Source organism: Condylura cristata, unplaced genomic scaffold (assembly GCF_000260355.1).
Source record: "Condylura cristata isolate star-nosed mole 26May11 unplaced genomic scaffold, ConCri1.0 scaffold00008, whole genome shotgun sequence".
Lineage (NCBI taxonomy): Eukaryota > Metazoa > Chordata > Mammalia > Eulipotyphla > Talpidae > Condylura > Condylura cristata.
The window spans coordinates 14,297,742-14,314,169 of NW_004567109.1; positions in this window are offsets into that span (position 1 = coordinate 14,297,742).

Sequence of the window (16,428 nt, forward strand, 5' to 3'; positions counted from 1 at the left end):
CAAGGAAATGTAAACAAAGTCACGTGAGATGCCGCCATGTGCTCTTGAAGTGACTAAAATGAAAAAGGTTGAAAATAACAAGTATTGGTGAGGAGGTGGTGAACGAAGTCCTCGGGACGGGGGCGTTGGGGGGTCAGGGACTGTGTGGTGACCACCGGCAACAGTCTGGCGGCTTCGACATGTGGTGCGGCCCTTCCACACCGCACCCGAGACCCTGGGCCGGATCCTGAGACCCTGGGCCGGATCCCGAGACCCTGGGCCGGATCCCGAGACCCTGGGCCGGATCCCGAGACCCTGGGCTGATCCCAAGATCCTGGGCTGGATCCCGAGACCCTGGGTGGATCCCGAGACCCTGGGCCGCATCCCGAGACCCTGGGCCGCATCCCGAGACCCTGGACCGGATCCTGAGAACGCAGTGGCCTGCTGAAGACGTGCTCCGAGCACGTCTGCGATCCAGCCTCTGCTGAGACGGGGCTTGCAGACATGACTCTGGGGCGACGGGCTTCCATGCCTGGTGGACTAGGGGCTGCTGCCAGGATGTGGCTCAGCCAGTGCAGCTCTGCCGAGGGACCAGCATCCTCTCTGGAAGCCCAGAGGCACCAGGTGGGGCGCTGACTCCAGCTTCAGGGGACTAGATGGGCATCTTGCCTTTGTGGCCCACACCCCAGATCCTGCCAAAGCCACATCCCATCTGTCTTCACAGAGAGGGAAACCAAGGCTCAGAGACACACAGTCACTTATTCAAGGTGACCCAGACGGTGAGGGGCTAAGGGGCGGGAGCCATGAACTCCGACCTGCCTGTTCCCCAGACCTGTGCCCGCATCCACCCACTCCCTGTCCTCTAAGTGACCTGACTCCGCTGTGTCTCCGTTATGCCATCTGTAAAAAAAATGGGCTGGTGGTGGTGCTTACCCCTGAGGATTAAATCACTGAATACAAAGACTAACCTCCGCTCCATCGAAGTCTCTCGATCCATGAGTTACGATACTTATGATTGATCAATTCAGACTGTAAAGATAGCATGAGGTCACCTCCATTCCTTCCTCCTGGGGGATCAGTGGTCTTCCCTTTATCATCCTTGTATCCTCTGGGATTCTGTCCTGCTAGGATGCAGAGCTATTTCCTGGCCAATGAAGGGCAACCCCATTGAGGGTAGGCCTCTTGGAAACCCAAGTTCCTATAACACCAAAGGAGTCAGAGGCCTCCAGAAGAATGTACCCCAAAGGGTGAGAGGGGTCTTAAATGCCCATGTCTGATTGTTTGGCCTCGACTTAGAGGAGCCTCCCAGCCTGCGCTCCGTCCCTGCCAGGACCCCTTTCTCCGTGAGTGTTTGTGACCATCAAGGACAGGCTGACGGAAGCAGCAGGCTAGCCGGGGAGCCTTCCTGTCTCGGACCATCCCTCTCCAGCTCACCTTCGCTCTGCACGCAACCAAGTTCTGGCATTGTAGGCACAGACCTTATGATACATGGCACCTGGGGACCAGAACCACCTGGCTTCTTCTCACCTCTCCTCCCGTTCCCCATGGGGTACCCTATCGGGTGTCCTCAGAGGCAGCTCAGAAGAGAGGGGTCAGGCGCCACATGGGGCAGACACCAGTGGCGTGAAGAGAAGGACCAGAGCCCGGGAGGGAGGCAGCCACCTGGCACCACAGCAAACGGAAGTGTTTGATGAGCGACAATTTAACAGACCATCTTTGGTTTATGAAAGACCTTAATAAAGCACACCTGATCTAATCAGGCTAGTTCATTGTCTAAGCAGCATCTGCACTGATGCAGGTCTGGAAGTAGAAATAAATAAGCTAAAATGCAGGGAGAGGGTGTGAATAACGCCCATTATGTGCAGGTGCTGCTGGTTGTTTTGTGAGGTCCCACTCTCAGGTTGGGGAAGACACCCACATCAGGGGGAGACCCTGTTCCTGCCGCGGAGGGATGCACCTGTGGGGATCTAGGGGGTGGCGCACTTGACCCTCTGCGGCGCTGGGCGCTGGGCACTGGGCGCTGGGCGCTGAGCGCTGGGTGCTGGGCTGCTGCATTCTGCCTGGGCCACTAGTGAGTGAAGGACCCGGCTGTAGGTCTGCAGGGAGCCTGCTGACTCCAGTGAGTCTGGGAACTTGGGGAACCACCCTCATTTCACAAGGGAGGTGAGCAAGACAGGGTGGGAAGTGAGCCCCCACACCTGCTCTGTCTGCAGAGCTGCCCGGCTGCTCGGCTCCCAGGACAGTCCTGGAGGCGGAGCCAGGCCCATCCTCATTCCCAGGCCACTCGCTAACTTCCCCACATCCATGTTAATTACACCTCCCGGAGGTTAATTTGTAAGGAGGCAGTGAAAATGTGTTATTTAAATAGTGATTATTAAAATCATGCTGGGGGTTGGCTACATAATGGGTAATTATGTGCAACATAATTGGGAAAACAATAGAGTCAATTCTATTTAGCTCCCCCCCACAGAATCTGGGGTAATCCTGGGGCTCGCGCGGCATATTCAGCAGCATTAATGATATTTGTGCAAATGTTCCTATTACATTTAAACTGAAGTCACTGTAAGAATCTGAGAGGAATGAGCCGATATGCCACGGCCTTAGCCCCAGGGGTCGGAGCAGAGAAACTTTGCTTGGAGTGGAGAGTTTTCTGCTTTACAAATGATCTCCCCTCGTGTCCACCCAGAATGCATGGAGCGGTGCATGCCTTTGTGCCCTGGACTGTTATGCATTTGCTTATTTTTTTTTTTTAAAGATTTATCTATGCATACAGAGGTGGGGTACAGGCCAGAGGTGCAGGGGTGGCGAGAGGCTTCACCAGAGACAGAGTGGGGAGCAGAACAGGCCAACTGACAAAGTACACTGCTGAGGGGAGCAGCGGGCGGGTCAGGAGAGGTCTGCTGCTCCCGTGGATCACCTCCAGGGCTGGGGATTGAACTTGCACTGAAGCGGCTGCGGCCACCTTGCAGTGCTGTGTCCTAACCCTCTGCGCCACCAGGGAGGGCCACATTAGCTTATTTTAAAAATGATTTTGTGTGTGCTCATCCTCTGCTTCCTACCCCCATCCATTTGTTTGATGCATTCATTTATTCACACACTCATCCTGCATTAATTTATTCTCCGCCCGACCCCCAATTTTGGCGCATTCTTTGCTTCCATTGATTGTGCTTTCATTCATTCTTCCTTACCCTGGTTCATTGATGTACTCAGTTCCTCACTTAACCAGTGATTTCTTCATTGTTTCAGTCTTCATATCATTTATTCTCTCACTTGTGAATCAGCACTTTCATTTATCAGATCGTTCATTCATAATGTTGTTACTCCTCAGTTTGTTCATTTATTCCCTGGTTCACACATTCATCCCGTCACCCTTTCGGTGACTGACACTCATACTCAGCCCACTGGGTGTGTCTGTCTAGGGTGCTGGCAGCCATGCAGCCCTCTGGCATATTCTGGGCTCTTGAGATTCTTCTTTTTTTTAAAGTCAATTTTGTGTTATAGCATAATGCAATGTAAAGCTCGCATAAAGATTTTACACCAATCATAAATGTACAGCTAGAACTTTCCAGAAGTAAACATACCTGTAGGACAAACACCCAGGTGTCATCAGAGAATGTCACTTGGTCTCCCAGCGGTCCCCTGGGCCCTGCCTGTCCCTGTACCGCAGAGTCGGGACTGGTAACTCTGATACTGCGTCAGCTGGGCCAGTTCCAGAAACCTCTACAGATGGATTCACACAGACTTGTACCCCTGCACACCTTCTTCCTGCTTTGCCCAACGGAGCTTGCATGGCGGATCCGTGCCACCGCTAAGCTGTACGTTATTGGTGTGTGGTGTTTACATATACGAATATGCAGCTATTTATTTACCACCAAGTGCTACATGAAACCGACTATTTTCCAGTTTGGGACTCTTATGAAGTTACTGCTGTGAAATTCCTGCACCTGCGTTTTGGTGAACATATGTCTGAGCTGCTGGGTGGGCACTTAGGACTGGGATTTCTGGGTTTCGTGGATGGCACATATGCTCAGCTTTTGGGGATACTGTCAGAGAGCTTTCCTAAATGGTTATTCTGATCTAGAACTCCCTCCGGCACTGTGTCGGCCCCTCCCCCTCCTTGGTCTGGCCCAGCTGCCCCGGTCCAGCTGCTCAGTTCTCCAGGCCTTTGTCCTGTCCTGGGTTTCCTTGCCAGCCTTCCTGCCCCTGGTCCTGGAGATACATTCTCAAGACATCCTCTGGGCCTGGCCCAGCCTGGACCTTCCACTGGGACCTTTGCTGGGCTCCCCACGTGTCCTGGGCCTCCTGGGCGTCCTCGTTTATGTGTCAGGCCTGCTGCTGAGCATTGGGGATCTTTGATAAATCAGTTATAGGTGCTGCCCTGTTGGGTTTCACAGACTTGTGTCTGAGACATGTCTTGGGTTTGTCTTCCCATGATTCAAAGATGGATAGTGAGATCTGAGAAGAAAAGAAATGGACAGCAGAAACCTCATGAAGAGACAAGTCACACACCATGGCATCTGCTTTACTTGCGGCGGGGTGGGGAGGGAATGGTGTTAGCACAGAAAGTTTCTGAACTTGAAAAATCTGTTGGATCTGGGCTCAAGTTCCAGTCCCTTCCTGCCCAGCAGTGCTCTGGAAGCCAGCAGCACCATCTGCTGAGACTGTGAGGGCCAGAACACGGGGGCTTCTGGGAGGGAGGCTCAGCAGAAATCCAGGGGCTGGTGGAAGGGGCCTGGTGCTGGGGGCTGCAAGAGCAGCGAGTCTCGCCTCTGCCCCCTCTCTGGGGCTCTACCAGCTGGGTCTATGCTTTGTGCATTTTCCTTCTCTGACTCTCTACTTCGAAGCAAACCCCACCGCTTCTCTGAGTCTCAGATACTGCTGTAAGCTCCACATGGGGCTAATGGTGCCCACCTTCTGGGCCACAGGGGTGTGGATTGGGTGAGATACCAAAGGTGAAGGTGGTTAGCAGAAGGTGGTTTGCAGCTCTGGTCTGGTTGTCGATTTTCCTGGGGTGTGTGTGTATATGGGGGGAGGGGTGGCGCCTCCCTCACTTTCATCTATGTCTCATCCTTCAGGACTCTGCCACCCTCCTTTATAGTCCCTGCTTATTTGCCTCCGTTTATTTCATTTTTCCTTTGATTTATTATAAATGTACATTCAGCAGCACTGACTCAAGACCCCATTTTACACACTGGGGGAACGGAGACCCAGAGATGTGGAGCAAAGGGCTTGAGGTTGCCCAAGCAGCTGTACTCAGCCCCCAGCTCCACGCAGGCGCTCCTGGCCCAGGACAATCATAGTCCTCCCTCAGCGTGGCTTCTGCTCTCAGAAGACCCTCAACCCCATTTGGGAATTTTCTGACTGACATGTTTCACAAGAGCAAAGACGGACAAGCATAAATGCTGTCTTTGAAAGACCAGAGGCTAATTTGCCCTCAGGTCACATTTTCTCTTTCAACCTTACCCACAGCCACACTTTCTGATCCAAGCTGGTTGTCAGTTTCACTCCAAAGCCAGCACGCTTGATCTACCAACTCTCTGAACATGGTATGTGATGGATGCAATCACACATCGTTTTAAAGGAAGGGGTTTGATTTGGGAGAATTCTAGTTGCTTCTCAACTTTTAATTTAATTTTTAAACTGAGAAAGCACAAACCATTTTTAAAGGTTACTTTCCCCTTCGAAATGCTGCAGGAATGTGTCACCCAGGCACATGTAGAATGTGTGAAACACACGTGATTTTCCCTCTGCTGGTAAAGTCTTCCTCACGAGGGAATACCTTGGCGAGCGGCTGCAGCTTTGGCAATTACTCTTTGCAGCCCGAGGGTGGAGGGTGTGTGTTTCCAGTTCCTTCTGAGAAACTGGCCAGGGCAAATGGACAGAGTTGGAGAGGTGAGGCCAGGTAGCTGCAAGAGTTGATTTTGGGTTTAGATGCATGTTCCATTAACTGATAACAGCTTCCTGTGGGGTTCATGCATTGTGCAGGATGCTTGTTGTCTTAGTGATGACTCATTATTCATAATCCTTTTTGTAACCCTGCAAAATACAGGTGTATTTAAACTTCCACCCACCACAGCTACCATCTACTTAGATAATTCCAAGAACTGTCCAACTTCCGACTTCACTTTTGCTGACTATGGCTTCTCCATGGAGCAGAGGAATCTTTGAAAGTGCTGATGCCACCCTCGTCTGCTCACACCCTCCATGGCCCCATCTTCCTCAGATTAAAACCAGACGCTTCACTGACCTCCAAGACTCCAGTGATGTCTTTCACCTCCCCTACAACACCCCCCCCTCCCCAACTACACTCCAGGGGCACTCCTGGTTCTTATGATCCACTTGGTCTCCAGAGGTTGGGGTGCACCAGGGCTTGGATGGTCTTTATTTAGATGCTAGTTAGTGTAAGGAAAAGCTTCCTGCCAAGTTTCCCTTAGGGTGGGTGGAGAATGCCTTCTGGGAGGCTGAGGGCATCGGCAGAAATGAGCCATGTGGAACAGAACATTTTGAGGATTGCTCACCTACCTTTGAAAAAGGTCATGCTAATTTTCATTCTCTTCCTTTCTCCTCTTTCCCAGAGGAGGGGCCAGATGGCACTGGTAACTGGTAAACTCTGTCTGCAGTAAGACACTTCTTCACTCCCCTGGGACACACCCATTCTAACCCTGAATCCAGCAGGAACAGGGCTGCGCTTGTTTGGAGCAAGTAAGCAGGGCAAGAACAGAAAGGATGCCATGTCTCTTTTGCCGACTGATTTCAGACAGACAGCATTGAACTGCAGTGGTCTGAAAGAGAGAGAGGGTATGTTGCTGGCTGGCATCTGATGGCTGGAAGTGGCTCAATGCCCATATGGGGGAAATCAGCCAAGTCAGCGAAGGCGATTCTTTGGGGTCATCCTAGACCCTTAGGCCAGGAGTCCCGCTCACTGGCTCCCCACCAGAAGTCTGGGACCCCACCGGCTCCTCTGTCTTGAGAGCATGTGATTCCTTGAATAGCGATAAAGTCCATCACTCGTTCAGCATCTATTTCACTCATTCAATGGGTATCTGTTGATCACCCACTAGGAGGTTGGCACAGTGAACCCCGAAAAGCTGATAATGACAGCGATGGGTCAGTAGGACTCCCTGCCTGTGCCCCGAGGCTGCTGTCTCTCTGCTGTCTCTGAGCCCCCTGCTATTCAGTCCTGGGGTTCTCCCCGCCCCCCTCCATCATCTCAGACTGGACTTTGTCTCATCTACTTGGAACTGGGACTGGGGATGAGTAGGAAGCACATGGAGGACAAATCACCAGGCAAAGCAGGGATGTGCTTCCTCTTTCTTTCCTTAGAACTGATTTTAACTCAAATTAATTCAAGCTCCATTCATATCTGAAGAAGAAAAAGTTGCTGGTTAGATTCATTTTCTTGGTTGGCTTTTCAAGCCTGGTATTAATCTACTCATCAGCTTAGTTCATCAGGAGAAAACATGCTTCTTCAGGAGTTTTCTAACTGAAAATAGATGCCTCATTAAGTTAAACATATTAACCTGCGAACAGTATTGATGTCAGACAGACTAATGAATGTCATTACAGGGGCTGCGCAGGAGTCCTCTGAGGGACCGAGCAGCCATCAGGAATTCCGTGCAAAGGCGCTCAGCTTGAGCCCAGTGTCTGCTGGATGAGCAGCCCGAGGGCGGAGGGAGGCGGACAAGGCGCTCCCTTGGCGGTGGGGCCCTGATGAATTCAGCCTGTACCATATGGAATATGGAGATGACCTTTCCATGGTCTCTGGAACCTGAATCCACAAAGGTGGGTGGGTGGGGGGGGATGAACTGGAGGGTACTGGAGGAAGAGCAAGGCTGGGGGACAGAGAAGAATGGGGAGGGTCTGGCACAGAGCGGGGGACTCTGGGAATGGCACAGAGGGAATCTGGGCCCTGCAGGGAGGCTGTGTCTTTTCACTTGTGCTGGGTGCACTGGGCTGTCTTGAGCCAGAAGCGGGAGAGCTCCACAGGAGTGTCCAGGGCAGCCTGAGGCCAGGTCCGTCATGCCGATTAAGAGGACAGGACACAGGAATCGCATATTTACAGCCCAGCCCGACAACCTTGTGTCTATTACTTCTTTTACTAAAAGATTTCATTTATTTCTAACCCCAGAGGGGATTATTATTACCCCCTTGTGTTGGGTAAGGAAACTGAGGCTCAGAGCTGCTGAGTGACTGGTAGAGCCTCACAGTTCGTATGCATCAAGATTCACTTCTGGTTGTGCTTGATCTCCAGCGCCTGTCCCCACTGTCATGGGCCCCTCCCATTCGTAGACCCCCATCCCTGAAAAGTACAGACATTGGAAGATGCCCTGCTGACCCCTCCTCCCCTTATTCTCTGTAAGGCAGGGCGGGGCTCAGGGCAGGAGATGGGAAGACCCACACACTTTGCCCAGCCTCGCCTGCAGACAGGCGGCCCGCCACTGCAGGCCAGTGCCAGCCACAGGGACCTGGCACAGATTTTCAGCGACAACTCTGATTCGGAGCTGGTGTCGCGCCTTCAAAAGGACACCAGCTGTCCTCTCTTTCGTTCACGGGGAACTCTGATGGGCTAGCATGGCGGCTGGCTACTTTTGTGTGCTTACCAGTACAATTCTGGATGAGAATGCTGTGTTTAGCTACGGTCATCATGTCTGCGATCATTTATTTAACCTTATATCTACTATTAATTCTTTAGTGGCAGGTTCCAGCCTTACTCATGTCTTTTCTTCTGTGGTTGGCGTATATAATAGGCAGAGTTTGTATACTGGTTAAGCAGTTGAATAAAGGGTGCACTGAAGGCAGTAAAGCGTTTGCTTTTGAGGCATAGTCTAGTGTATTGCTCACGTAGTCTATTTTCTGTAGTCTTGATGCTCTGGGGTGGAGCTTTGATCGGGAGCGCCTGTGCCTCCAGGGCCTAGCAGACTCCTCCAGATGGGCAATGACTCACTGCCAGCCTGTCTTTGACACTCAGACCTGCCAACCCAGGCTGATCCCGGGTCCTTCTAGCTCACTATTACCCACCTCATCAGTATGCCTCCTCTTGTGCTGTGGCTTTGCTGCAAGCATTTTTGTTGCAAACATTTCATCGCGTGACTAATTAGCCATAAGGTGATTTTGCTGTGAAAGGGAGAACAAAAAAGAAAACAGAGACCATTCAAAAGAACATAATGAAACATGACTTTTTTTTATCTCTGTATTCTCAGGGCACCCCTGTGCAAAGAGCTGATGCTTCTATTATGGACTGAACTGAAGCACTTGTCTGCCTTTGGTTCATAGGTGTGTGTGTGTATAAAATTATATATGGTTTGTAATTTTTGGTGATCCATCTTACTGGAAGTGTGAAATCAGAGTATGAGCCAGTGTGGAAACCACTGAACTACAGAATGATAAACCGCCATTTGCAAAGAGTTGGTTTCTTACTTTGCCAGTGGAGACACGAAGCCAAACTGACTACAAGCTTAAATACAGTAAGTCTGCCGAAGGCACTCGATTGATTTGTCATGGAGAAATGAAGCTGTCAACCAGTGAGTTCCTTTCCCTTTTATGGGAAAGTTGCCTTATGGTTGATTAGTTTTGCAGTGGAAATATCTGGGGTGAAGAGGCTTGTTGTTGATGTCGTTTTTTTGGAGTTGTTGCGTTTGGAGAGTGGGGTCCTTGGGTTCACTCTGGGAAAGGTTTCACCAGAGCTCCCCTTTCACCAGTGCAGGTGAGCTCCCAGGCCAGTTTTGCCTTGACACAGAGAGATGTTAGTTACAGCCAAAGGGCAAGTTTATTATAAAGGGGAGGGAAGAATAAAGGAACTTACACAGACACAAAGAGGCAGAAAGGGCTGCCCAAAGGGACAGGTTTGCTGAGAGAGGCCTGTGTGGCTGCAGGGGTTGAGGAGAGCGGCCTCCGCTAAGGAAGGTCAGTGCAGAAAAGTCCTGGCAGGTACAGGTCACACAGGCAGGAGGCTGCTGCCCTGCAGAGGGAGAGAGGGGGTGGGAAGGACACCTGCATAGGCACCGGTGGGCAGAGGAGTGCTGCCCCCGCCAGGCAGAGGCTGCACTGGGCAGCCTCCTTCTCTTTGGGAGGGCTCACCCCCCAGCCCCGGAGGGGTTTGTTTGTCGTGACTTTGAACACGCTCTGCAGGACTGAAAGGCGCCGGCTTTCTCCAGTGCCCTCCACCTCCCTATCTCCACTTCAGTGTGCTCCTGACACCCCTGCAGCATCTGACACCTGCTTGGGTCTTGTGCTTGTGAGCTGGGCGTTGGCGCCCAAGGACCTTAGTTCCTAGAGCTGGGCTAATGCCTGTGTTCATCCCTGTATCCCCACCTCCAGCTCAGGCATGTGTGAGCCAGGTTCCTGGTCTTGTGGTGCCTTCTTTCCAGTTTTTCTATCCTTAACCCTCCATCAGTCTTTGCAGAACAGTGGGCCCTTCCCAGGGAGGCGGCCCCTTCAGAGCTGGGGGGCTCGCTGCTCCCCGGGCCACCCTCCTGGGCCTCCAAAGTGAATTTTAATTTCCTGGGCAGGAAAAACAAAGGCCCCCCTAAGGCCTTATTGTGGGGTTCCCCATAGAGTTGTCATTTCTTGGTCTTAGTCTAAGGCCCCTCAGTGAGTGGACTGGCCACTTAGCGCTTGTTAATGGCTCCGGCTTCCACAGGCTCTAAGTGTTTACTTGGAATTGATCTTCCTTTTGAAAAGGACGCTTTAGAGACATGAAATAACTATGAGAGTCTTAAATGAATTATACTGTAACAAATGGGGAAAAACAACATGCTTGAAATCTGGGCTGCGGGCTGCCAAGGAAATGAAGGCCTGTCACTGAAAGATGGGGGCTGGGGCCTGTAAGCCCTGAACTTGGAGTCTTCTCACAAGTGGCAAATTTGCATGCAGAGGGGAACAGCTCTCCTGGATCTTTGCTGTGTGACGTGGCACTTCCCGTTCTTGCTCCCACCCCAGTTCTGTCCCCAAGGGTGGGGTCCTCTGGGCTGCCCTCCTCCCCTGGGGTGATGGCTTCTCCAGAAGAAGGGAGGTGGGAGGAGTTCTGCGCTCTCCTCAATTCGCCACCCTCTGCCTCCTTCCTGCAGCCCCGGATGTGTCTAGAAAATGAAGCCCCAAGGACTCTGGGCAAAAGGGGGGTAGGGGCCCCAATTTCCTGGGTAATGCGGGGGTATAGAGATATCTCAGCAGAGAGGTGAAAATAGAGATTAAAGCCCCGCCATCCGGCCCCCCAGAAAGGCAGGGACAGAAAGGGGCTTTCTTCACTTAGATGCTCAGGAAGCCGTTGCCAGGGGCCATCTGTGCAGCGCTGCTGGGGTGGGCTGATGTGCCCTGTCCCCACCCTCTCCCTGCTGCGTCCCCTTCCGGCGGGCCCCACCTGAGGACAGCTGAGCGCGCGCCCGTCTGCCCCCCAGACAGCCGCGCCCCGTGTTCTGGCCCGTCTGGCCCAGCCCAGTCTGTTCTGGGCTGTCCAGTCCAGAGTCCTGGACCTTCCCCCTGCCGTGTGGCCTCTCTTTTATCGGGGCTTCTGAGGAGACTTTTGCTCTCCGCCACTAAACCGGAACCTAGAGGCTCATTTTCTCCTCTGTTGCCACCATCTTCGGTGCAGCCTAGGGCTGAAGCCAGGTGTGAACCGAGGGTAGAGGCCAGGCTGCCTGGACCTCACTGGAGGCCCCTCCTGGCCCTTTCTGAAGCCATCCCTAACCGGCCTTTCCCAGATGAGCCAAGCATTCCCCTGCGCTTAGGGCTCATTGGGCAGAACTCTGACTGGGCGGCAGACAGGACCCTAGAGTTCGCCCACAGCAGCTGGAGTGGGGAGATGTCACAGGACAGAGGCCTCCTCAGACCCCAGCTTAGAGAGCACAGCCAGGGGCCTGGGGTGCCCTGCCAGGGCCCCTTCTCGTCTGCGCCTGCTCTGTCTGACGGCATCCGCGGGGCGCTCTTGAGTTCTGCTGCCCGCCGCCCTGGCCCCTTGCGCTCCTCCAGGGCCACGCCCAAAGCCCACCTCGCCTCCTGAGCCTCGAGCTCTTCCGTGAGGCCGTTGGCTCGTTTCCCACAGCGTGGTGACCCGGTCTTCATGCTCCCCGTTGCGCTTCCCACGAGAGGGGGTGTATGTACCTGTGGGGTCGACTCCACCTGAACCCTGTTAGCAACCTGGTGGGGGGGGAGGGGGTGCATCAACTCTCAGGGCTGGGGGCTGAGCAGGGCGGAATGTATTGGGAGAGAACGATCAACACCTCTAAAACGATGGACGCTGCAGTTGTCTTCTCAGATTAGGAGATTGGGCGCTACGGGGCATGCCAGCTGCTAAAGAGCCGCAGGGAGCTGTAGGGTCACCACCTCACCTGGCCCCTAGACCCACCTGCGTTTAGTGTCCTCTTCTCACCTGGCATTTCTTGCCCGCTTCTGAGCAGGAAATGGAGGGGAAGATGCTTTCCTAACCCAAGCATACAGGGAAGGGGGACTTGGCCAGGAGGGGTGAAGGCCCCTTTTGTACCCTCAGTCCCCAGAACACTGGCAGCTCCCCACAGGGCCCAGCACCTGAAGTTGTTGGTGCCTGCAGTCCAGATTGGGGCAGGCCTTCTGCAGACACAGCATGGGGACTCTGGCCAGACCAGCCCCCCAAGAGCGGGGAGGGGTGCCCGGCCTCTGGGTCCAGAGATGGGCCCTGGCATTTCCTCGGGGTCCACAAGAGGTTTCCAGGAACCAGGGGGGCTCAGGAAGGGGCTGCAGCGTGCTGGAGGTCACTGACCCTCATCCCCACAGAAGGGCAGAGGGAGGGCGGTGCGTGTGGGTCCCTTCGGGTGCCTTGGGATCAAGTGGGTGACCCTGGGGTGTGGCTCAACTTCTCAGAGCCTCAGTTTCTCCATGTGGAGGGTAGAGCTGACGAGCCCTTCTTCCCAGGGCAGCTTTGAGGGTCACAGGAGGGGCTCTGGCGAGCTCTCGGCTGGGGTCTGGCACGCAGTACGTGAGAGGAGAATATCCTGAGCCAGGTGGGGGTGCAGATGTGGGGCCCTCGCTTCCTCCTCCAACTTTGCCATCACAGGCTGACTGAGGGGTCGCTGGGCTGCAGGAGGTGGGTGCACAACGAGGTGGAGTGGGCTGAAGACTCAGGGATGTGGGAAACGAACTTTCCTGCCCAGACAGACAAGAAGGCTCCGGGGAGCGAGTCCAGGCACAGAGGCTGGGAGATGAGACTGAGCGTGAGACGGGGGAGGGGAGACCAGACGCAGCAGGGACGCGCCCGCCCGCACATAGAGCTGCAGGTGACAGGGACCCAGGCCAGGGCTGGAAGACACCCCCAGGAGCTGGGAGAGCAGGTGGTGGCCGCTCACACCCCACTGCATCTGCCATGCAGGCTCTGCCGGTGGAAGAGCCCAGAAGACCCGGTGATAACTGGGGTGTTCCGGGAGTGTAAACTCTGGGGGACAGCAGAGACTCTGTGCGAGGGGCTGCGTGGGACTGACCCCATCAAGAATTTTAAGGAAGAGGACAGAATGCTTGGTGGGGGGCCGGATAGGAGGGTCAGAGGAGCAAGTGGATTCAGAACTGGGAGATCTGGGTTCTGGGCCTGATTCAGTCTCAAGACCACTTTGTGACTGGCCTTTTTGGGCGTTAGTCTGCATATCTGCAGAAGGCCAGAAACATACCCAGCGGCTCCCCAGCTCCTAGCTGCCCTCTGCCAGAGGAGGGCAGTCGGCTCGGAGCCTCAGTGCTGAGTTGCAGCCCTCACGGTCGCTGTGCGATGCGGGGTCTGGGGTGACAGGGCTGCTCGACCCATTGGTCTGGGGACAACCCTCACCCTCAGAGAGGCCATGACAGGTGATTTCTGCAGAGTCTCTGTGGGAGGTGAGGAAATGGAGAGAGAAGCAATGGGTGATGGGCCTCACTCATACCCAGGGCGGGGAGAAGCTGAGACAGTGAGGTTTTGTGCTGGTCTCAGCTTGGAGAGGAGGCTGTGCCGCTGCGGTGAGCACCTTCACCTCCTGTCGGGGCTCAGTGCAGCCTGGCGGGCCCAGGACAGTTTTACGCCACTGAAGAGCTCAGGCCTGGGTGGAGGGACCTTTCGTTAGACTTTGTTGCGGGGACTTAAATGATGACACCAGAATTTTCTCAGTCTGTTAGCCTGTCTCCTCCATGCAAGGCCCCTTCCTGGTTTCCATCTAGATGAGTCCAGTAGAGAAGAGAAATCTTTCTCAAGAGCTGATCAAGCACCTTGAGTCCACTCCCACGGGCTCAAGGGCCATACCCCTAGCTCTGAACCAATCGAAGACCAGTCAGAGGAACTATGGTGATTGATGTAATGTGCTAGGGACCAGCTTAGAATCTGGGGATGGATAACTCAACCTAAGCCTGAGGCACACTGAGAGCGGGAGAGGGAGAGATTCTGGCACAGCTTTACTAGATGAAGGGTGTCAGGTATGGGATGATGAGTGTCCACAGCACTCCTCCACTGGGCTTAGGGTAGAGGATAAAAAGATCAAATGCATGACAATGCATGAAATGAAACCAAGAAGAGGGGCAGAAAAATCTGATATCTCAGGAGCATGACTGGTCTCGTTCCTCTTCCCCATACTCTAAGGAGAGTGTAGCAGCAATCACAGCCTGACGAATGAAGTTTTGCTCAGAACAAACTGCATACTTGACAGTGGCCCCTAAAATCCTGTTGCCTGGTGATGTCGCGGTACACTCTGCCAGGGAACTGCAGGAACAATGAGAAGTTGTGGACGACACAGTCCTCTTCCAAAAAGCCCTCCTGAATTGCTACCCCGCAAAATGAAGAAGTACTTTCTGGAGACTCTGCCATGAACTCTGTGACATATGCACAGCGATGAAATCGACTGACTACATGTGTCTCAGAAAGTGCTCTGGACTTGAAGCAACACTTCATACCATACTGTTACCCTACATCTGTAATCCTGTATTGGAAGGGCCTTCAGAAGCACCTGGCCTGACATTCTCGTGTTTATAGACAAGGCAATAGAGACCCAGCCGGTTAGGTGGGGTGGCTGTCTCAAGGTCATACAGCTCCTTGGTAGAAGACCCAGGTTTTTCCAGAAAGAGCTCATGTCATCAGGTGTCAACTGCTCAGAGCTGCTGTTGAATTATGGTGAATGCATGCAAGGCAAGTCTCACTCTATTTTTCTCCAATTCTTTGCCTGTCCTTCTCCCCAGACCAGTTCCGGTGAGCACCTGCTGGCAGCTTGAGGGCAGCATGTCATCAGTTTGCTCCTACATCACTTTCAGGATGAATCACTTTAAATAAGTGTGTTATGGAAATTCAAACTCAGCTTCCCCACCCCCTTGTGGCACATTCTCTCACATCCTGCTGCTGGGAAATTCATTGGGGTAACCTTTGCAGAGGACATGTGGGCAACATCTATCACGATTCAGAATGTGTGTGCCCCTCGTCCCAGCAATTGAACTTGTATGAGTTGATTTGTCTGGAACACTCCAGAATGCAAAGCTATGTCAAGATCTTTATTGTAAAGTTAGTCATAATAGCAAAGTTGGTGAAATCCAAATGTCTGGTAGAAGACTGCCTACCTAGATTATGGCACCCCATACCATTTGATAATAAATGATTGAACCTGACCTCCATGCTCTGGCTTTCGAGGTTGTTCATGGTGTTTTCTTTTTTAAGTTTTTATTTATTTATGCATACAGAACTGGGGTACAGGCCAGAGGTGCAGGGATGAGAGGATTCACCAGAGACAGAGTAGGGGGCAGAACAGTAGATGTACTGAAATACATTGCTGAGGGGAGCTGCGGGCAGGTCAGGAGAAGTCTGCTGCGCCATGAGGGTCAGCTCCCTGGCTGGGGATCAAACTTGTGCTGAAGTGATTCCTAGCTTTGAAGTGCTGCGCTTTAACCTATTTCCACCAGGGAGGGCCCTCATGGTGTGTTTGAACGTGAAAGTCAGTTGCTGAAAGTATGATCAGCACGATAAAGATTCTAATGATCATGGCTTTGAACATAGATAAATATCTTGAAGGATGTTGTTTTATTGGGAACTCTCAGGACAATTCCCCATGCTTTGAGATGCTCTGACTACATGAACTCTCCTTCCCCTCTCTGAGGCCACTTGTGCCTGAAGTCTCTTCCCCTCTCATCTCCCTCACCAATGCCCCTCTCCCCTGGGCCATTCCCATTAGTGTACAAATGCACCATTAATTCTCTAATTCCCCAGTATAAGACAAGTCTGCACCAGACCTCTCCTGCTCCCTTTGCTCATTCTCTGCTGTCCGGTCTCCTTCCCACTTAATTTTCACTTCACTCACTGCAGTTCATCCTCACACTCACCGTGCTATAACTGCTCTTTGACAGTGGCCCATGCTGGATAAACACAAGATGACATTTCACCTGTAGTCAGCAGAGTTGCTTACTCCCAGGAGAGAGTTCCTCACTCCCAGAGGAGAGTTGCTTACTTCCAGGGGAGAGTTGCTCACTCCCAGAGGAGAGTTGCTTACT